General features: G+C 39.3%; 1 protein-coding gene across 7 annotated transcripts in view; it reads right to left on the bottom strand.

The window, feature by feature from the left end:
• ANKIB1 (ankyrin repeat and IBR domain containing 1) overlaps window positions 1–24,099 on the bottom strand; it is an 87,234-nt gene extending 63,135 nt beyond the window's left edge. For 4 of the 7 annotated variants that reach the window (XM_021551677.4, XM_021551682.4, XM_021551681.4 and 1 more), the window contains exon 1: window positions 23,960–24,099. The gene's annotated coding sequence lies outside the window, so the exon portion shown is untranslated. Of the gene's footprint in view, window positions 1–13,831; window positions 13,856–23,715; window positions 23,866–23,959 lie in introns of those variants that run through there. The other 3 variants (XM_021551679.4, XM_021551678.4, XM_085573099.1) reach the window with 3 other exon arrangements.
• Window positions 24,100–24,287: the final 188 nt, after the last annotated feature.

Below are 24,287 nucleotides of genomic sequence, written 5' to 3'. Positions count from 1 at the left end.
AGACAAAGTGAGAGTAAAGACAGTACTGGTACGGACACTGCTAAAACATGAAAGGATGAATGAAGATGGCAACATAAAGAACTATAGAAAACCTCATGGGGAGCTTGACTGACCAATCTCTACAGGATACAATGTGCCTGGACCCTGGCCTTGACTGGGTGGGTCCATGATGTATTTTTCAAATACATTTGCTCACCTTAGCATAAGTAAACAAGTTCAAAAATGCATGAGGGCCCAAAGCCAACCTTCTGGAGAACCTCTGGTAGAATCTAGTCAGCCAAAAGCTTTAATGTCAACTTTATTTTCAGCGGTGTTAAACTGACAGAATTGAAAACAAACTTACTGTCTGTCAAGGCACATCCACAGAAAGTGAAACTAAACAGGATGGCAACACAGGGATGCTCACGAGGACACTACACAGTAAAATCTGAAAATCCCTTATACATTTAGAAACCTTAACATCTTCCTGAAGCAGAAGTCTCTTAGTTTGAGGAAGCTTTTTCATATGCAAGAGTATCAGTTTGTAGGGTCATACTCTTCCTGGATCTTGTAAATATGAAAGAGACATAGATGGTAAATCTTCAAATGTAAGGATAGCTACACAACGTCAGCCATCTGCAATAAGATTGCACACAACGAGCATCATTCCTTCCTAAAAGCATACAGTCTCATTTCAAAGTAATGAATATCTAAAGTTAATACATTTCAACATAAAACCTACTAGTTTTATAATCAGCAATGTATTTCAAATAAAGTAAAAAGGTGAAGAAACAAATCTAGATTTTTCAAGGTCCAATTTCACAAAATATGCTGTATTTGAGAATGTCAGAGGAAAACAACAATCACAGTATATTACCACTGACTCTTGGCTCATAAGAATACTACTGAGAGGACCAGAACTCTATCTGTAGAGAGGTGATAGTTCCACAGTTTGCATGTTCTGAATAAAATAACCAATACTTACAGTATTTTCTCTATTATCACCCAAATAACTTAAAGCACTGGAAAGAACACTGCACACCATTTCAAGGAATATGAAATTCTGTCAGAGTTCCCTACTTACACGTAAGCAAGCTACACTTCGAAGACTAGACTAAATCTCTATTCAGTGCAGTATATTAATAGCATAAATATCTGTGGATGAAATTTTGTAAAATATACACTGATTACATGAAAGGACTATCTGTTTTCATGTTTTCAAGTGGGAAGTGAAGAAAGCACATTCAGCTGTCTGAGACAGTTGACGAGCATTGTTCACAAACCTACCGGACCAGAAAGAAACATGCACATACTTTATTGTTTCCTGGAGGCATTCTTAGGTACTGGTTTTGTTCCATGTAAAGCTAAAAGACAATGTGACCCTGCTGATCTTTCAAAGAGATCTTGATTTTTTTCAGATGAATGAACAAATCAATTTCCTTTTAACAAAGAGGTAATTTAACTAGTCAGCACTCCTTCAAAGCAACACATTCATTTAAGGTCTAAACACCGAATCTGGGAGATCATTGTGTGTCTAAAATGAGATGGATTCCTGTAACAAAGTATGTTTTCTACACAGCGTTTGAGAAGTATTTTACAGCATTTCTGAGAGACAACTTCAGGAACTATTTAACTCTTTTTAGTCCAAGCACCCTGTTTATCATGGTGGTGACTCCCCACAATCTTAAGAGTCATCACTGCTAACTAAGAATGAGCCATTCAGGTAACTGCAGTGACAAGGATCATCACTTGCATCTTATGTACACTAGAAAATTAGGAGAATTGCAACTGCTGAACTTCTGATAAAATGTTTATATACCCACCGACAAAATTCTGACTTTGGCAGGGAAATAGTGAAAGATACATTTGATCTGATCTAAAATTAATTTAAACAAATGCGTAACTTGAAGAAGTATTTTTAACTTTTCCCAGAACAACTCTGCTGAAATATTTGGCTGTTTTTTCCACTGCATACAAACAGTTTAACAATTTACATAAAGGCCATGGATAACAACATTTAATTATAGTATGTCATATACAGTCTGTATTTAGGAAGATTATTCTTGACACCAGTGTAATCACAGTGAAACACAACCTTGTTGTATAATGATTTTTGGCTTCAAGATGAGTATCAAGCCAAAGAAAACAGAAAGAGAATAAAGATTTTAAAGAAACCCAGTATAATGTGAGCTTGAATCACAGAAGGATTTGTACTGGAAACAATCTTTAAAGATTAAATCCTCCAACCCTTCTGTCCTGGTCAGGGACATCTTTCAGTTGATCAGGCTGCTCAAAGTCCTGTCCAACCTGAGCTCAGTCACGGGGCATCCACAATTTTGGAGAACCTGTTTCAGTGCCTCACCACCCTCATCACCTTCTTCCTTATGCCCAATCCACATCTACTTCTTTCTGTTTAAAGTCAATGCCTCTTGCCTTGCCAAAACTGACCTTGGTAAAAAGCCTCTTTTTTACAGAACCTGGTTTAATTATTGAAATTCTGCATCAAGGTCTCCTCAGAGCCTCCTCTACTCTGCTTCTGGGCTGAACAATCCCAACCCTTTTAGCATTTCTTCATAGGAGAGGTATTTCAGGCCTCTGATCATTTTTGTGACAGTCCTCTGGACTCACTCCAACAGGTTCATTCTCGTACTGGGGACCCCAGAGCTGGACACAGTGCTCCAAGTGGCATCTCAAAAGAGCAGAGTTGAGAGGAACAGGGGTAACCTCCCTTGACCTGCTGGCTATGCAGATCTATTACTTCTTTTATCAGTTCTCCTTGTAACAGAATTACCATGCCTAGGGACTGATGCAGACACTGTTACAATACAAATGACTGCTGTTCAGTGTAGAACAGACTGTTACTGACCTTTCCCATGTAAGGCAAGGAATGGAAGGAGATATGCAAGGTACCGGAGTCACTTTGCAAAATCTGAACCATTTGGCATCAGAATTACATGAAACAGAATATTATATAGGCTTAAAATTAGAAAGATTTTCAAGAACCAGTCAGAAAAAAAATACTCTGTTTTACCCAAGTAGTAAAATCTTTATAATTTTAATAGAGAAGTTCTTCAGCTGTTTCCATGAAGCTTTCACCAGACGTAACTATACAGACATTGGGATCATAAATAACTGTACAGACACAGTGCCTGATGCTTAGTGGAACTTTCCCTGTGATCACATCCTGGGGTCATGCTGAAGCCAGAGAAGACAGTAACAGCACTCATGCCATTTCTCCTATGCTCTCACTATTCCTGCTGGCAACCAGATAAGACAGTAGAAAAAGAGCAACAGAAGTAACAAGCCTGGCTGAACTGCCAGGAGCAAGAAAAATGCAGGAAACAAGGGAAAACAGCAGTAGGTTGAAAAGAGAAAGGACTCTACACAGTGTTCTTCATCCATGGGCCATTGCCACGTGAGACAAATAAATGTTTATTTTAACTAAAGGACATATTAACAATGGGCTTACACAAGTAGGTGAATTGTGATTATCCTGACCAAACATTCCTTATTATGGCATTTTTTTTTTTTTTATTTCTAGGAAAGGACTGAGGCTGCATAAGTTTCTTATGATTATTTTTTTTTTTTCTGCTGAATCTTTCTAAATTAGTATGTACCTATGAGGCTTATCAACATGATGCCCTCCCCAGCAAGGACAATGAAGTTTCCTTCAGAAACAAAGAGAAATATAAACTAACAATTAATATTACTACCCTTCCTGACATCCAAGCTTAAGGAAAAACAAATGTTACGGATGGGCTTTAAAATCAGTATTTATATTAAAAATCTAAGCCATAAGCAAAGAAAGCAAGTGTTACATGATAGAAAGAAAAGATTTTTTTAATTTTAATTTTTCTCAGTTCTTTTCACAGCTAATATTGCTAAGAAGTTTTTCACAGCTAATATTGCTGGGGAGTTTTATGCTCACTCTTGCCTGGCATAAACTTCAGCCCACATGCCCAAAGAATATTACAGAATCACAGATGCAATATATTTTGCTTAATCATTCTTTTAGAAGTCTTGTTACGTTTATCTCTTACAGTCTTTCTTAAACAGCAAAACTTTGATATAAACCCTATACTTTATATTCAGAACCACAACATCCAGGTCACCAGATTATTACATCTTGTATCTGCTGGAACATTTCACTATTGCATCCACTGTTTCAATTTCTTATTATGCCTGAAAACAAAAAACTCTCTGTTCATGCAGAAATGTGTCATAACAATAAAAGAGCATCTGTGCTCCAACAAACCCAGTGGCATTTGTACTGGCTAAGGCTAACCAGTTTGCAGCAAATTTTCATTTTAAATTATTGCAATACAGTTGTAGAAAGCTAGGAATGGTTCTGTTTTACTGGTTTAGCACACAGACTACATCATACTTCACATAATCAGCCTATATAATCGAATTATTAACTCTTCAAAATATTTTAAGTTTTTCACTTTAACAGCAATTTTCATAAGAGTGAATTAAACCAGATCCAGACATCTCTCTGGACATCATCCTGTGGTTATGCTAAAAGATAAAGGCAGGCAGACAAGGCTGTTCAAAGGCATCTGAGGCAAGATATAATCTCAGCCAGACTTGATGATCCAAAACTATTATGTCAAAGCAATGTCTGACCTAAGTAAATAGCTACTTGATACAGGAAAAGATAAAGATGTAGACCAGCAGATTCTAGATGAAAACTAGTGCCGAGATTTGTGAAACTGTCCATGGTTTTCCAGAGAAGAAAGAGAGAAAAATTTTAGGTACTGAGAAATAAAGAATCCTAATGGCAGTAAGGGCTCCTGTCCCCTAATAATCTGCTAAGGGAAGAAATTTCTTTAATCCAGCAACTTAGTGATTGATCTTGTCCTGAAATAAGAATTCTCCATTCAATATTTATATTTACTCATGAGTATTCCTACTGTTTACAGTCACAATGTGAATGTGTGCAATGTCCAATACTTAAAAAATTGTAATAGATTCTTGGAGCAAACGTGTTCTTGAGATCCTGAGTTCAACTGATTTTCAGTTTGGAAATCTGAAAAATTACCTGGCTTCTACAAAAGCCTACAAAAGTAAAACCTTTAACCTTTTATAGCTCCATCACACAACTTAAAAAAGAGGAATTACAAATGTATGAAACAAGCCTTTACAAAACTAAAAAAGCAAAACCTATAGGGTTTTTTCAGCTCTGTAGATTTAGAAGGGTTGTGGCATAAATTAAAAATTAGGTCTGACAAAGACTGGTAAGAATCCTCTGCTGTTTTGGAAGTTATTTCAGACTGACTTGTAAAAAAAAAGTGTTAATCCTCAAAAATAAATCTAAATTTTGCTTAGGAATAAATATCTGAGACTCTAAATGAAGAAAAAGCTAGTTTATTCCTACTTCGAAAGAATTTGATTCCTAACAGCAATTCTGTTTCAAGATATTAGCTAAGGCAAGCTGAAAATTATTTTCATTATATTCATACTCAAATGTTATTTATGATAACTAGACAATCTAATTATCTCATTTACCACTTCTACTATTTATACGTCAACATTTTAATAATTAATACAATTTATTGTGTGCTTTCATGAAACAGCTTCATATCTGGTTTGCAGCCAAATTTCTAATTGTTTTAGACTTCACAAATAAAAAAATCAGACAATATATAACTTCAGTTCTTTTAAAAGTTTGTCGTTACAAATATATGCATTTTTATTTTTCAGTTTATTTTCAAGTACTGTAAACACAATAACGGCTACACTGGATGTAGCCATTATTATGTTTACATAATAATGTCTTCTCATCTCATTCCTTGTCCACAGTTAATAGCAGAGCGTACCAATGAAAAGTACAGAGACTGGGCAAGAACAGATGGACAATTCCACACAACACTCTCCCAGCCTCCACCAATTTACCACTTGATGAATTTTTTAGATAGATATGCTAGGTTTATATTAATAACCTGTATTGCATTTTTCTTCCACTATGTTGTTCAAAATCTCCCCAAATCTATGGAAAATTTTAGCAGACAGAGTATTCTGAAACTTCACAGCTTAATTATTCATTGTGAAAAAATAGCTAGTTTTAACTGGCAATTTGTTAAATTTCATTTTAACTGTCTACAAGAACTGAGAGGCAGACAGAAAAGAAACTTCCCATATTTGCTCTCTCCCTTCCACTTGTGATTTTAGAGATTTCTATCACATCACCTCCTATAGGTGATCACCTTTATGTCATACCAGACTATGGCTCTTTTACAGATTGATTAGCCCTAGTTCTGAATAAGTGGATTCTGTGCCATTTTTAGGATTATTTCTTCTTTTTCTAATCTATTTCCAATGCCACTAACATATTTTTAATTTAGGACATGTAAAATGCCTCTATTTTGACACTTCATTTACTTTTTGGAGTGATACTAAAGACTAAGCTAATTTTCTTCAGAGTTTTAATAACCTTGAGATCTGGTTTATGAACTGTAATAATTAAGAGAATAACATTCTATATAAATTTAGGATCTTTTTTTCCCCTCAACCAGATGAATCGTTCAGCTTTAGCTATATTGAATTTTATATTGTGTCTCATAAAATCCTTTTGCAGTGGGCACTGTTTGTAGTATCACTGATTACCATCTTTTCTATATTATTTATCCTCACATGCAACAGCTGAGGTCCTAGCAACAGATCTGGGACTCTATCAGTAACCTTCAACCACTGTGAAAGCTGTCTCTTTATTTCCATCCATATCCATAACCATCTTTAAACCAGTGACTTCTGCATGCAATGGACCTTTGCTCTTTCCCAAAGATGTTTTGATTTTTTAAGACTTCTAAGTAAGGGATCATGGGATACAACACTTGAAATTAAATAAACCCGATTATACTAATGTATTTTGCCAACTTCTTCAAAGAATTTAAGTGAGTTTGTGAGGTCAGACTGTCCATTATGGCATTGGATTGACAGATCCTCAGGACATCACATTTATCGACATGTCTGCTAATTATTACATCATATTACTACATATTACATAATTTCTACTAATATTTTAATATAATAGCTGCTTTTAAGGAAGAGCTTAAGGCATCTGCTGTCCAACAAACCTGTCTTGGAATCTTTTAAAAATTGCATCATGTTAACCCAACTCCAGTTATCAGTCACAAAGTTAAGTTCTTAAGAGAGGCTAAATATGACAAAATGCAGGGGGGTTGCACAGTTTTAATTAACAAAGAATTCTAAAGAAAATCATATTTGCACTGAAAAAATAACCCAAAACAGAATCTTCAGTTTCTCCAAAAAATTCAACACAGACTGTCAGTTATGAGATTAGACCTATAAAATCAGATCCTGGCTCTCATCACCAAGTACTTTGGCAAATGATATTTCATAAAGGGATGGTGTCTGCTAATCTCCTTTTACCTTGTTAGATTCAGCCAGAATGCAGGAAACCTCTAAAGCACATCCAAAATACTTTTTTACATTGAGATGGAATAGTGATATTCTATCATTTAAGAACACTGAATTATTTTAGACTTCCCTCCCCATTTTCTCATGAAAGACCTCTTTCTCTGAGAAATGCTGAATTAATTATCAAGGCAAAACTACAGCTAGATACTATGAAGGAGAGAGGAAAGCATAAGCAGTCTTATGAGTCTTTTCTCTCACTCTGGCAATGTTCAAAGTATCACATATGCAGACCTTGCTTCTTTTTACTCTACTTCACTGCAACAACAAATAAAAGGAAACTTCCTCTCAAAATTGCCTGTCTTCTACCAATTTTTTTGTTCTCGTGTTCTTCTGTAGTCTATAAAGCTTGTCACTCTCTTTACTGCTCTTCACTTCATGTTTCCTGGGGAAGAAAAAGGAGACACCTCTCAGAAAACCCTTGCATAGCTGAAGCATATCTGAAAAATTTCACCAGTGTTCCCAATATGAAGAAAATTTCTCTATTCAGAAACAGATTTATTTTCTCTATTGGATAGAGAAAGTATTCAATTCCCATGGGTAGATTTAAGCATTCAACACTATTTATACAGCCAGAAAATATTTTACTTCTTATACTTTGAACCAGAACACTGCCGCCTAAAAAAAGGGAATAATTATAAAAAGATTTAGATCATAATTGGTAGTTATGATGGACTGTCACAGAACCAGATCATCTGAAGTACTAGATTCAAACCTGTTCAATCTCAGATTGCTAATGGTCATATGGTAATGCTTCTCTCAAGCCTTTGGCTTGGTATCCAGTACCCAAGATTCTCTGATGCCTTGTCCATGCATTGACCTTTGTGTATTGCCTAGATTTTGATAGGATGTTTCTGTTGTTTGGGGTTCTTAATGGAAAACTGCTGCCTTGCCTTTTTTTACAGGCAGTTACTGTGCCAGCAAGCAAGCATTCTGAAAAGCAGCATTCTCTAGACTTACATTCCCTTTGTTTCTAATACTGCTTGCTCACACCACCAGCTACTATCAAAATACATAATGTGGAGTTCACAAAGTTTGAGTTCATTATTGCCTCTGTTCCTTCCACATCGGTTTCATAGAGTTCCCAGAGTAATAAGAAAAGAACAACTGACAGTGCTGAAGCACAGCTACCTCACCCATGGATCTGGTACTTTTGGTTAGGTAAGGTGACTTTTAGAACCTCTGTGTCCCTAATTTCCTGCTACATTAGACAGGGAGGTCCTGCAGAACAGAAAGATCCAGGTCACCCTCCTGACGGGGGAGGTGTCAGTGACACTGCCCAGGAGGTTCTCAGCCAGCGCTATTTCCGAATGCCGCTCACAAAGTCACAGAGGACAGCTGCACATGGGCTTTCCCTGCAGTGGTGGTGCTGCTGGGACTGGCACATGCATTCCCTTCCTGCTGCCTTCACAGCTAGGCATGCCGCCTCACGAAAGGGAAGACTTCAAAGTCTACCAAACCTTGCTGCAAAGCAATGACAGCAGATATCCAGCCCAAGATGGTGCATGGCACCGTGAGATTATGGAATCCAGCCTGCTGATGTAGAAGACTGAGCTTACTGCTGTCTGTTAAGTCATCATGTGTCTTTTTCAGCTAGACAAGCCCATTCAGCCTCCTCTACCATGACTCATGAAGCAGTTCTTACACAGCCTGACCTATGCCTAGGAAAATTCAAACATCAATCCAGCATTTACTAGGTACTAGCAAACTTATATCGGCTGTCTGAAAATGAGACAGAAATCCACTGGCCCAAGAATACATTTCTTTGTTAAAAGAAAAATCCTACTACCAGTTGCAGAGATTTGCAGGAGCAAAGACAAGCAGTGGCAGACGAGACGAAAGCTGGGAGAACCAGCTGTATTAGCCTCAGCAGCTTGCAGAGCTGTGATGCTCAGGAATCCCTTGGTGACTGCCTTATGAAAAACCTGCTCCAGTGCCAATGTAACATGCAGGCACTTATTTAAGAATAGCTCTTTCTGCTTGTAAAGTAAAAGGCACCACAAGACAACATTCCCTACCCCCCCACTCTCTGCCAGAAAAAAGCCACAAAAACTCCATTTCTTTTTCCTCTATACTTCTTCATTTCTTGGGTTGTTCTCCTCCCCAGGGCCCACTTCTCTGCTCAGACCAATGTGAGACTTCTATCAGACTTCCCTGAAAGTTTCAGAATTTATAAAGTAATTTTTATAGTTAATATGAACCATGCACTTAACAAGCTGGAAATCTGCCTCCAGTATCTTTTTATGACACAAATGTTGCTTGAGAAACTTACATTGTAGTTTCTCAAGTGGTTTTAATTGACACCAGAGCTGATACTGCCCTTTTTGTTTCTGATTCACCCCCTCTGTTCATCCATATTTCCACAATGTCCCTTGTTGGTTTATTTTGGTGACTGTACAGAGAAGCAGAATAGATCTAATTCAGATTAATTCCCTCTTCTTGGTTTTCTTCCTGGATGCTGATGGTCCAAACAGCCAGAGCATGGCAGCAGTGATGGGGAGGCAGGACTATTTGTACCAGTGCATACTGTATGGAGTGGAAATACTTTCAAATAGTGTTTATTCATACTAAAGTGCAGACAGAGGCAGAAATATCACCAATGTGCAAACTGTGCAAAGCCCACAGTTGGTTGCTAGAGGCAAGGCAGTACTGTTGCATTAGCTAAAGTCAAAACAGTTTTCATGAAATTTCTTTTGTAGTCCAGCATTATTTTATCAGCTATTACTCTGACAGTGGCCATACACTCAGAAAGGGATAGTGGATGGAGCATGAACTAGAAGATGCTGCTGTGTGGAGTGGGAAACTGCAGAGCAGGCATCACAGTACCAAAGGCAGCACTGGCTGCTGCAAACTGCACCTAAGCCTGCAATAACCCATGCTGGGCAGTGTACAAAATAGTATATTATATCAGGATGTAAACTCATAATAAATAACTGGTATAGCAACTTCACCTCAGCCCTTTACAAAAATGTCAGCAAAACAGGTACCTCATCTGAGTCCAGTTTTAATTTCACTAAGCAAAACCCCACATGATCATTAATAACAGCAGCTGATGCTATTCAGATGTCTGACATTAGGCAAGCAAGACCTGAGTAGAAAGACAACTAAAATCCCTCTCAAATGGGCAGTGAAAGGACAAAGGTGAGCTTGCATTTACTAAAGGAAAAAATTCAAGCTCTCCTACCCTGACAGTCAAAAAGCAAGTATTGGTGAAAAAGGTTTAGTGTAGCTGCAGGGGCTCAGCAGGACTCCAGTGAGAACAAAGACTACTAAACTGGCACAAAGCTTTTTGAAGGGCAGAGAGATGAGAAATATATCTAATTTAGTCCCTCTCCACATGCACTTCGGGAAAGAGAGATGCTTAAGAACAATATCTGCCTTTCCCCCTCTATAACGCTAATTCTGTTGTGCCATATTTCATAATATATTTAAAACTTGCCAGGGAACAATCACTGGAGCTGATATTTCAATTGCTGCTAGATATGAAGAAACAATACTTTATCAGTAGGGTTGAGATATTCATTAGAGGATTTAAGTTTTAAGGTCTTCTCAAAATTTCAACAGGCACTAACAGCTTTAAAAATCTACTCTGGTATCATCACTCTGTGTACTCATACTGCATCCTGCACAGCAAGAAGGATGTTCCAATTGCACTAAACTACTCTCTAGAAAATACAGAAGGCAAAAAAAGCAATAGACAAGAAATAAAAGAATTGGAAGACTATTTATTATAAAGTAAAGTAAGAAGTATAATTTCTGAAGCAGTCATCTAACAGCTCAAAAACCAGCCATGACTAAGAATAAACAGTAATCAAAATATACCTCTATAAAGAGAGGAAATAAATAAGAGACTCCCTTTTCAAAGGTTTGAGTGGTTTGCATGAAAACTTATTGTGTTGCAACAGAAAGGCATGAGGCTGGAATGTTCCAGGAAACAGGGATGATGGAACCACCTACTCTAAAAGGCACATACTTCACCTATGCAAAAGCTTGCTCACTTTTTCAGGATGTAATCAAGTGTCCGAGTGACATGGAAATCTTATTTCCTAATCAATTAGAATGGCAAACTGTATTTTAAAAAGCCCAAAACTTTGCATTTTGCAGCCTCATATCTCATTGAATCCATCTTGAAAACAGAATATTGCTCTCATATCTTCAAGTCTGTGTGGATAGATTTTAAAGCCACTTTCATTTCATAGAATGTAGCAAATTTAAATAAAAAGGATTTGTTATCCCTCAGCTGTAAGGAACTGGGGCCACAACACACAACTATTGCATCAGAACATTTATTGTGTGCCCTCAGCTGTTTGGATACAGCAGTGGAGTGGGCAATTTAGAAAGAGAACAGGAATCCTCAGAGTTACAGTAAGCAGGCTCAGGCAGTACTGGGGAAAATAAAGTATACAATAACTAAAACAAGGCATGATTAAGGTGGACTGTCTGGCTTTTAGGAATGTGAAAGGATTTAGTTTCACAGTAAGCCATGGGTAGACTGTTTTAAGAATATTTTTCTATTCAAAGTTCATAGCGAGGTTTTATGTTTCAAAAAATTTTTTTTGAACACCTCCATTTTGCACTAACCCAGTGTGCTTTGATCTGAGTCTCATCATTCCTTTGAAGAAGCTAAACCATGCTGAAGATTCACAGAAAACACTGTTTGGTTTTCCTATAAATTATATTATTCATACAGAAGTTATTCCCAAAAAAAACCATGAATTTGGAGTGTAGGATTTCTTCCCTTGTGCTCATGAGTAGATTCTAAAATTGAAAACCTTTGTATATTTCCAAAATAATAGAGGACACAATTATCAGTAACTCTTCATGGCTACCCTAATACCACAACCTAACAAAACTGAAATTAATTCAGTATACTTTTCAGGCTTGTGACTAATTAAAGAGAAATTTGACTCATTATCTTCATCATCTATTTATATAGTAGAAAATTATACACATAGCTATAAGAAGGGGAGAGGGATAAAAAAGTTAACCAATCATCATCTTAAGGACTTATTTCAAAACTCTAGTTCTCCATATCGATTTCTTACTCATATATACATGAAGTAAAATACATGCGGCAAAAAATCAACAGGATTTCTGGATTAACTTAAAAGGTATAACTATGAAATAAAGACCAAATCAAGAGGCAACTTACATGACATTTATAATAAAATTATGTGACTGTTTTATTAAGGTTTGCACACTTTACATTGCAAATACATCCAGGGTAACAAAGACTAAACCCTCCAAATTATCCCTTTTTAATTAAAGATTACAAGGAAGTATTTTATACTAGAACATGCTGCCTAACTGCTATTCCAGACAAGTGAATTTAACTTCCTATTTAAGTAATAATAAACTTTCTTTATTAAGTAAGTAATTATAAACTTCAGGCAGCTTGCTTATTGAGAAAGTCTGAATTAATGAATTTTGGGGGGAAAAAAAACCCAAACAAACCAACTACATAAAAAATACCCAACTTCAACAAACCAGAATAATCCAGTATTACAATTACAATTATTAATTTATTTCATTACCTGAAAGAAAGCAACAGTAATTGGTCTACTTCTACTAACAGTAAGCAATACAGTTAACATACAACACTCTGGAAAAAAAATAATCTCATTAAGGATTAGTCTGTTTCATGACAGACACATGAAAATTCAAAGCATTAAACTGATAATTTAAAATCTTTGACTACACAGAAGTCAGGTTAAAAATCAGGTTTTGAGCCATATAGTACAGTTTATTTAAGACAACAATACTCTTCTACAGAACTCCACAGCTCTCTGGGCCAAACACATCAGCTGGGTCAGAAGCAGCTGTATGCAGAGGAGGGAGAACACAGCTCTGCAACCATATCATGAGATATGGAGCAAGCACTTATTTATATAAGGAACCTTATAAGGTTATAAGGAACCTCTGGAGGTCAACGGCTTCTATCCTGTACTCAAGGCAATCTTCAGAGCTTTAAAAGCTCCTCAATGCCCTTCTCACTGAATTTCAGAGTATCTCCAAGTGTGGAGATCCCACAGCCTCTTCAGACTATTTATCCCAATATCTGACCACCTCAATAATGATAATTTTTCCTAATGTCTAATTGAAACATCCCTTGCTATAACTTTTTCTGTTGTCTCTAGCCCTATCACCCAGCTCCTCCAAGAAGAGTCTGGTTCTGTCTTTTCTGTACCCTCCTATTAACTGAAAACAAGATCCACCGCCCTAGTCTCCTTTGAACAGAAGACACCCAGCTCTTTCAGCTTCTCTTTTTACATATGTGCTTCTGTACCCTAATTATCCTGGCAGTCTTCCTCTAGGCCTGCTTCAGGACGTCAGCTCCTCTCCTACACCAAGAAGCACAAAACTAGACATTGTTTTTCATGTGTCACACAAATGTCAAGCTGACAGAAATACTCACTTCTCTCAGCGACTGGCTTCATTCTTGCTCAGAGGTACCTTTCTGACTCACATTCAACCCAGAGTCCACCAGCAAAGCGACGTCATTTGCTGTGATGCTGCTCTCTAGCCATCAGTTCCCAGCCTGTATGACTGTGCAGAGTTATTCTGTTCCTATGTTCATATTCTGCTGAACACCAACCACAAAGTTCTTGTCAGCCCATTTCTCCAGCCTGTCAAGGTCTCTCAGAGGAGCAGCCCTGCCCTCCAGCCCACACAACCTCAGTGTCATCAACAAGCTTGCTGACAGTGCACTCCATCTCCTCATCCAGGTAGTTAATTAATATTATAAATGCAAAGCTGTACTATTTAATTTTACTGAATACTAATTATCATGTCCTGAAAAGGATAAAGGACTTCCACGTAGTTTAATTTTGACTAATTAACAGGTTGGTAAATGGGATGTTACAAAGAACTTGTACTTCAACACACAAGCAAGTCACCAAATAAAACCTCTTCAGTATTTTTTTTAATGGGCAGTTTGCACTTGGTGACTCACTGAAATAGCTCCAACACATCCTTCTAAATATGGAGAACTAAATACACAAAGTATCTGTGTCAGTGACTCTCAAGAAGTCTGGGAAAAGGGCCTAAATTAACAGCCTTTGTATATTTATACTGCAATAAGATACAGAGCTATTAGTAATGTCTAAGTACTGCAGGCTGTGTACTACCATATACAAACTTCCAGAGAATATAAGTAACAGGAATTCTTTCAGAAAGAACAAATGCTTTGTCTTAGAATATTTAACTCACAATGCTTCATAGACCTAGATTACTTGCTAGTGCAATTTTGCAGTGGATCTATTTCTACAGAATAAAAGTGCCAGATCATTGCTGAAGAATTGCTTCGCTATCATGAAGTCTGCTACACAGCTAGGTCTCAAGATTTGAGCTTTAAAATATCAAAATCCACAATGTTATCAATATATAGGTAATTCCATCAGTCTATGAAGTTCTTAGAATTTTAAAATGTATAACCTGCTTTATTAGTACAGCTTTGGTCTTTATCGTTTAGTAGGTATATATTTCTGCAGTTTCTTCACAACATTGATGAAATTCACCATCTTTCATTCAAGAGATTAACAAGAAGTTTCTGGGCCCTACTCTGCCAGAACATTTCTACATGTCTATCTGTAGTCTTTCAACACAGTAAAGACAACCAGAGATGAATACATTTTCTTGTCCCTCAGCTGCTTAGAGATCCAGAACACAACAGAGCCACCTGGATTAAAAAATAAGAAATGCTAAAAAAATTACAATTCTGCAAGTAATTTACAGAGGCAAGAAATAAGAATTTTTTTTTCTTAATGATAAAACAAATACTTATTGCAACAGCATTTACAGGTTGCTACTGTCCAGAATTAATCCTGATGTGTGCATCCAGCCATACACATCTTACTCAGTAACTAATAGAAATACAAAGAAAAACTCACAACTGCCTATCAAAACACTACAGTAACAGTCATACCCTCAGTAGAGAGTTCATTAATAAACTACAACTGTCCTACAATTCCTATTCTTAAGTCCATAATAAATTTTAATAGTCCCAGCATTTGATATACTTTATTTGCAAAAACATTGATAAATATGTATCATGACATTTTCTCATAGTTTTTCAGGTATTTCTCCAAAGGCTGGTTAATAATAGGAAATATTTAAATTATCATCAGTGGTTCATCTAAGCATCCTAAAAAAATATACTACTATTTTTTTAATACAGTCAGTTTTGAGTTTCTGCACAACAATTTTGTACCATTTTGTACTACAACATTTGTAACAAATATACCATTTATAAATTTGTCATCAAAAATTCCTCTTAGAAATACATTTGAAATAAAAGGGCAGGGGAGTATTGCTTATGCCAACTAACATCTATGGAACTTCCCTGAAGCAGAAATCTTAAGTGGACGCAAACTAATAAATATGTCAAATAGAATTTTCTCCTCCTTATTTCATTTGCAGTAATTTACAACCAGGGTCAAAATCAGGACACAAACAGGACACAATGTTCCTACCATCTCTTATATTACCTGCTCTAAGAACAAGCAGGGCTTGTTTAAAAAGCAGAATTGTAAACTAGAAAAATCTAATTATTTTCTATGCTAAATTCTAAGAAAAGTGATCATCAGGTACTTGCATCTACTTGCAGCAGAGAATCAGTTTCCAACTTATGTCCATTTAATCACAATTGATCAGAGACTATATAAACCAGACAAGAAATATGCCATTAGAACATATATAATTAGCATTATAGATGTGAAGTATATTTCCCCCAAAAAAGCTTTGAAACCTCCAGAACTATATCTTCCCTCAAGGAAGGTGGGGGTGGGAGGGGGGAAGTGAGAGATTACTAACACCCCTACAGGACATATTACAAAAGTCATTATTTTAATTAAAACAATTACCACAAAATTAAACTGTATAAAACTTTTCACAATTAGACACAATAATTTTTACCACTTTCCCACTAAGTTATATCACAAGCTACCCCTAGTTGACATAAGGTCAACCAAAGCCCCAGGTTCTTTTCTGGCCAGCAGCTTTCCAGCTACTCATCTCACGCCTGTAGTGCTCCATAGAGCACTACCCAGGGGGGCAGGATCCAGCATTCGGCCTTGTTGAACCTCATACCACTGGCCAGCCCATGGATCCAGCCTGTCCAAATCCTGCTGCAGAGCCTTCCTAGCCTCCAGCAGACCAACACTCCCATACAGCTTGGTGTTGCCTACAAAATGACTGAGGGTGCACTGGATCCCCTCTTCCAGATCATCAGTGAAGACATTCAACAGGACAGACTGCAATAGTGAGCCTTGGGGAACACTAGTGACCAGCCATCAACTGGATGTAACTCCATTCACCATCACCCTGTGAGCCTGGACATCCAGACACTTTTTTTTTTGCCGAGAGAAGAGTATGCCAGTGGAAACCATTTCTCCAGGAAAATGCTGTGAGAAATGGTGCCAAAGACTTTACAGACATCTAGGTAGACAACTTCTGCAGCCTTTTGCTTATCCACTAAGCAGGTTACTCTGTCCCAGAAGATAAGCTTGGTCTAACAGGACCTGGTTTTCACAAATCCATGCTGGCTCAGCCTGATCCCCTGCCTGTCCTGTATGTGCCATGTGATGGCTCTCAAGATGATCTGCTCCATGACATTCCCTGGCCCTGAGGTCAGACTGACAGGCCTATAGCTCCCCAGATTCTCCTTCCAAACCTTCTTGTACTTGAGTGTCACAGTTGCTAATCTCTAGTCACCTGGGACCTTCACCATTAACCAGGATTGCTGATAAATGATGGAAAGTGGTTCAGTGAGCACTTCTGCTAGTGCCATCAGTACCCTTGTGTGGATCCCACCCAGCCTCATAGACTTGCGAGTGTGCCAGTGGCATAGAAGATCTCTGACCCTTTCCCTTTGGACTACAGGGCTTTCATTATGCTCCTTGTGTCTTTATTCCAGCTCAGGGTGCTGTGTACCCAAAGAATAGCTGGTCATGCTATTAAAAACATGCTATTAAAAAAGGAAGGCATTAAGTACCTCAGCCACTTTCCTTATCTTTTGTCACTTTGTTTGCCAATAAAGGATGAGGATTCTCTTAGGCCTTCCTTTTGTTACTGATATATTAATAGAAACACTTTTTATCAACTTTTACAGCAGTAGCCAGATTAAGTTCTAATTAGCCCTCCTAATTTTCTCCCTGGATAACTTAACGATATCCTTGTAGTCCCCCTGAGTTGCTGGCCCCTTCTTCCAGAGGACATAGACTCTCCTATTTCTCCTGATCTCAAACCAGAACACTCTGTTCAGTCAGGCTGGAATTCTTCCCCAGTAGCTCTTCTTTAGGCAAATGGGGACAGCCTGCTTCTGCACTTCCAGGATTTCTTTCTTCAAAAAAGTCTATCTTCCCTGGACTTCTCCCCCTTTTAGGAATGCCTCACAGAAGTTTTTCAATGAATCTCCTCAATATGCTGGCCTGCCCTCCAAGGTAACAGCTCCACTGACTCCCTCCTTACTTCTACAAGAATTGAAAACTCTAATTTCACAATCACTGTGCCCAAGACAGCCTCCAATCATCACATCACCCACAAGTGCTTCTCTGTTGGCGAACAGTAGGCAGAGTACCTTCCCTAGCTGGCTTACTTGCCAGCTGTGTCAGGACGTTCTCTTCCAGACACTCTGGGAACTGTTTCCTCTAGACTATTTCCTCTCCACTGCATTGTATTTCCAGGAGACATCTGGTGAGTTGAAGTTCCCCAGGAGAACAAGGGCTAGTGATAGTAAAATTTCTCACAGCTGCTCAGAGAATATTTTGTGTGCTTCTACTAGCTGGCTAGATGTAAGAGACTCCCAACCAGGATATCTGCACTGTTGACCTTATCCCTGAATCTCACCTAGAAACAACCCTATTGGCACCATAATTAAGCTCTAGACAACCCCATCACTCCCTAAAACACAGGGCTATTCCACTGCTTCTCCTTCCTTGCCTATCCCTTTTGAAGAGTTTACAGCCATCCACTGCAGCCCTCCAGTTGTGAGTCATCACACAATGACCAGTTTCCGTAATGACAATTATACCGTAATTTTCCTGCTGCACAATGGCTTCCAGCTCCTCCTGTTTGTTGCCTGTGCTGTGTGCACTGCAGCAGAAGCACTTCAGTCAGGCTATTTATACCTCCACTTTTTTTGGGGAAGAAGTCCTAATTCCTGTATGACCTATCTCAGATGCTTCTGTGGTTTCTAACACATGGATAGCCACTGGTGTTTGCTGCCACATGGATCTTTATCCCCTATTTCACTGAAATGGAAGATCAAAGGACATCACTAGCACACCATCCCTCAAACATGGGTTTGCTGCCCCCAGGTTTATCTCTAGCAAACCTGGTTTTATCAGTTTCCCCCTTCAAGTCTAGTTTAAGCTTTTCTAATGAGCCTGTCTAACTCCTGTGCAAAGATATTTTTCTCCCTTTGGGATAGGTGTACACTGTCTGTCGCCAGAAGGCCTGGTGGCATCATCATCATTCCCTGCAACTGGAAGGACAGAGAAGCATACTACTTGTGCTCCTGATTCCTTAACCAAGGCCCTGAAGTTTCTCTTCATTGCCCTCACACTTCTCGTTACAACTTCACCGCCCACTACCTGAAAAAAAAAAAAAAAATCAATAATGTGAGTGCCATACCAGGATAGGAAACTTTCTCCCCACATCTTTAACCCAGGCCTCAGGGAAGCAAGAGAAATGGGAAATGGGAAACCTGGGAACCCTGAGAAATGGGTCCTTCTTTTTGAGCCTTCTGTTCCCTTCAGAAGGGAGTAATGAGCCATCCTTTATGCTTTGTGGGAGCAGATTTGATGCAGGGTACAGGTCAACTTAACCTTAACAGTACCAAGTCAGATGAACCATCATCCTTGTTACTGTTTGGTTTCACGTGCAGAGGCTCCTAAGTAAGGGCATTTGGGAAGGTAAAGCACTCACAGAAGAGCCACACCTCTACTGGATTGGGCAGGAACTTGTCACCATTGCCTCTTGTCCCTTAAAGTCACTGCACTCAGCTGGGCAGAGAGAGCATAGGGAGTTTTCCATATCATGTCTACTGCAAGTTCTTCAGGTGTGTCAAAATGTTAATCACAAGACACTGGGAAACTCCTTTAAGTAGGGAAAATCCCCAAGCTATTTAATGATTTTTTTCCAACACAGAAGCCTGCACATAAATACTACTTTTAACCAGAATTAGTAATATAGTGCTTCAGTTGTCACTATGTAATATATAAACTACACTGAGTTATTGTCAAAGAATAATGTTACTATACTGAAGGTTGTGTGCAAACATTGATTTCTAGGCATAAGTTTATGCATATATACCTTGCTTTTAGAGGAGTCCTTTTGTCCACTTGTCTTCCTTGTCAGTACAGAATTAAACAAGAAAAGTTACAAGAGTAACTTTCTTTGCAACACTGTAACATAGCTTCTCCCATATTTTAGCTGCAATTATCTTCCAACAGGAAGAGTTCAGAATTTACCTGGTTTAAAATAGAAATCTAAGGAAAGTATTAAATGAAAATCTCTCTTGAGCAACTTCAACAAAATCCCTTAAAGAAAATTCAAGAATATTAGTAGTACTACAAATAAGCTTTATCTGAAAAGTGTTTGCTTCATGTAAAAAGTTAAAAACTCTTGTTCCTTGTCCTGTCAAAACAGGCCCCAGTAAAAAGTCTTTATTGTGGGCTCCCCTTATATACCCAAAGGTTGCAACAGCATCTCCTTGGAGCCTTCTCTTCCCCAAGGTGAGCAACTCTCTCAGCCTTTCTTCGCAGGAGAGTGTGGTGGCCTGTATAAGGCCTCACCAGCTAAATCCTAGTCGGACATAGCTCTGGGAAAGCTAACAGCTCCTCATGAAAACAAAGTTCTGCAACAGCAAAAAACAACTTGTTTCCCTGAGAAAGAATTCTACAGATTGGGACTATTTTCCTGCATCCGTTTCAACAATCCCAACCCTCTCAGCTTTAAGAATGAAAACAGTATCTCAAAAACAACCCTTTCTTACACATAAACACCTTGTCCAAGACTAACCAATTACTATGAGATTACAGCTTGTTACCAACCAATAAAAGATAGAAACAGAAGGGTTTGTAAAACTTTATATAAAGGGATATATAAAATAAGAGTTCTGACTTTTTTCACTTCTTAAAAGATTGTGTCTTGTCTCTCTGAAACAAGATCAACAGCAACAGGAGAGCTGCTCCATGTTTGTGTCCCTCCCCCAGACCCGCTCCAGCAGGTTCATGTCTTGCTGTTTGAGGGGCCCCAGAGCTGGATGCAGCATCCCAGGTAGGGTATCTCTCATCAGAGCAGAGCAGAGGAGAAGAATCCCATCCCTCATCCTGCTAGCCATGCTGCTTTTGATGCAGCCCAGGATACAATTGGCTTTCTGGGCTGCAAGTGCAGACTGCCAGCTTATTTCCTGTTTTTCATCCAAAAGTACTCTCAAGTTCTCCTTGGCAGGGCTGCTGTCAACCCCTTCACCCCCCAGGCTGTATCAATACCAGGAGTTGCCCTGACCCAGGTGGAGACCTTGCACTTGGCCTTTCACTGTTGCAAACAAAGACTAACGTGTCCGTTTCCAATAATTCTGGAACACATTTAGCGGTTATGAAGAAAACAGCAGTTCTTAACCATTAGGAAGACATCTCTGGCTTGAACTTTCAATGTAAAATGTAATATAATCTTGCATGAAATAATCTTTCCCCATAAAATTTACACATAAGTGTGATTTCTGTAATGCTCCATGGAAAACTACTTGGTATTTTGGGATGAGGAAGGAAAAGCAGTAAAAGTCTTGCCTGATGATAATGATGTTGAAAACAGAATTTTAATGTAATTTTGAAAATTTCAGAATTTCTACAGGGCTGCTCTTCAAGTAAAACAGATCTGTCTTTGCTATGTGTCACTACCAATTATGCAAACACAGAAATATGATTAGAAACGTAAGTGGTTCAGCACACGTATCAGTAACCTCCAGCTTCTCAATTTTCCTTCTTACTGGCATGAGTCACCTTAGCAAAGCTGACAAAACTTCAACAGTGACAACTGCCGACAGCAACCTCTAGTTATCAGATTCCAAGGAGAAGTTAATGAACTACTCAGGTAACGGTAACTACATGACATCTGAACAGCAAAAATAAATCCAACAAACAAAATCCATCAAAAACAAATTAATACCCCCCCCCACAACACAAAAAAAAACCCAACAAAAAAATCCCTCCAACACACAAACAAAAAAAAGATCTTAACCACAAATAAACAAAAATCAAAATAATCACAAAACTTGCAAGCCAAACTAGTTAATGATTAAGAAACAAAGCCCTGCTACTGAAACAAAAAAAAACATAGTGATAAGCAATCACAGCAGAGATATCACAGACCAGGAGCAATAAACTGTTCAGGACAGAATAAATCAACCATAGCGTTAACAAGGTTTTATACAATGAACAAAAACATGACATTTTCTAAAATAATTTTTATAGTTGTTCCATTGAATAAAAGCTAACAGCTTTAGAAAGCATTCCTTTTCATATTAAAATGCTTAGTTTTCTTTAATTTTTTGCGTGTGTAGGCCAGATAGGAACACATAAGAGATACATGTAAACTCACATGCAATATGTAACTGTGTCCAGTAAACTCCATGTTTTGTGCAATAAGCCTAATCATGTACTTACATACATACATACCTAGTCCTATCTAGATATGTATGGCACAAGTGAAAATAAATGGAGTGCATAAAACTTACTTGCCTAAATTTTGGGTTTTGGCTGTTGATATTATTATTATAGTGCCACTGTTGTAATTCTTCTTTCAAAATTAATCTTCATTCATAATACTCTGCTGATGCATATATACATGAATACAGAGCACCACCACCATTTGTTTAGCTTTTTAGCAGACTTATAGCAAAACTGTAATTCAGAAATAATAGACTGTATTATTAAAATATGTTATTCTTTTGATTACAGACTGAAGTAAAATTTATTGAAGAAGGAATTGACAGAGTACAAGATCATAGAAAAGCCTGAAATAAAGTTTTCAGAAACCTCTTCTGTGATTTGTAAATACAACCATTTACTCTTTCCACATCCGCAAAAAAAAAAAAAAAAAAAAAAAAAAAAAAAAAAAAAAAAGTTGCTACAAATTCCACCAATTTGCTTCTGTGTAGACATCTTTAATGAAACAAGTCACATGTTCCAAGTAGTTGAAAAACACTGTTGCTTTCCTTATGACTAAAGCCTGTTTTCCCGGCCAAGGAAGAAGAGGAATTTTCCTCTGTACACAAAAGAGATTAAAGAGAAATTAATCCACTACACTTCACATTGAAAAATCAAAAAGATGAAAGTAAGGATAAAACAGCCATACATGTAAGGAAGACACAGTCTCTTCTCATTGCTAACCTCTACAGCCAAAATCCTCTCAAAAGCCGTCTGTCTCTTTAGTGAATGTACTTAAATTACAGCACATTATTGATGTTATGTCTACAACTAAAGCTCCATTTCTGGAACTGGTAAGCACAGAAATGCACTCAAAGAAGGTGCAATCAAGGACGTTTAGTCATAATGGAGGGATCCATGCAAACAATTTAAACTGCAATATTAGTTCCTTACTCTGCCGAGAATGTTTTCGTGACTCTGTATATCCTCTGCATACTATATGAACTGTAAAAAAAGAGATAGACTGACTAGTCATGAATTATCAAGATTAATTTTTAAAGTTGCCCAATTTCCAGTATGTGCTTAGCCATGCCTGGGAGGGGGATACTGCTACTTACATAAAACTACTACTGTATCAAGACTAAATTTTTTCCACTGGGTAAAAAAAAAAAAACAAAAAAACCCAAAACAACCCAAACCAACAACAAAACACCCAAACAAAAAAAAAAACAAAACCCACACCACACCCCCGAGATCGCGAGCGTTTAAATTCATTCAAGGGCTGCTCTGACGGCGTTCCCGCGCCGGGAAGCCCAGGTCACTCTGTCACAGCTCGCCCCGCAGCACACGCTCCCATCCTGACCACTCACTTTTCTCTTCTGCCTTCCAGGCAGGACTTGCCGGCTACGAACAAGGCAGGCATGAGCCCAGCGGCGGGACCTGGCTGAAGCCAGGCCATCGGGCAGCTCCGAACTTTAGGGCGGTCCCGGCCGCCCCGGGGCAGCTGCCACCGCTCCCTCTCATCCAGCTCCCAGGGGAGCCCCCCGCCCTCCGCCGGCCGACAGCCCGGGCCGGAGGCGACCCGTCTCCCCCGTTATCCCCGGCCCGCGGCTCTCGCCATGCCCCTTCCCCACGGCCCCCCGCGCACTACCCTGGGTAACCTGCCGCTCGTTCACCTCCGCACGCCGGCTGCTCCCTGCTCCTCCGCTCCTCTCCGCTCGCCTGCCGGCGGCACCGAGGCGCCGGAGCCGCCTCCCGGCCCGGCCCCCCCGCGATGCGCGGCGCTGCCGACGCCCCGATGTGCGGAGCCTCCAGGCTGCCCCCGCGACCGGCTCCGCTGGCCGTGCCTTCCCGCAGCTCCCGCCCGAACCTCGCCCAGCGCCGCGGGCACTCACCGGCTCCTCACAGGGGCTCTCCCCGGCCCTTCCCGGCGCCTCCACGCCCGCCACTCAGAGCTTCCATGTGCCCAGTGGCCGCTCCTCTCTCCCGCTCCCCTCCGGCTACGGCGCCCTCTGGAGCGCCGCTCCAGTGGGAGCCTCAGGAGCAGCCGGGGCTGTCACTCAGCTCACCGGGGCCCCCGGCGCGGCACGGCGCTGCGGCTGCCGCCGGCTCGCTGCCCCTTTGTTCGGCGGCGGCGCTGACAGCTGCTGCCGGCGGCGCTCCGCGGGCCCGGGCGGCCGCACCGCCTCGGCGCCTCCCCGCCCGCCAGCCGCGCCTCCTGCT

This window comes from Lonchura striata, chromosome 2 (assembly GCF_050655825.1).
Source record: "Lonchura striata isolate lonStrDom1 chromosome 2, ASM5065582v1, whole genome shotgun sequence".
Lineage (NCBI taxonomy): Eukaryota > Metazoa > Chordata > Aves > Passeriformes > Estrildidae > Lonchura > Lonchura striata.
This window is presented reverse-complemented; position numbering and strand designations above follow the sequence as displayed.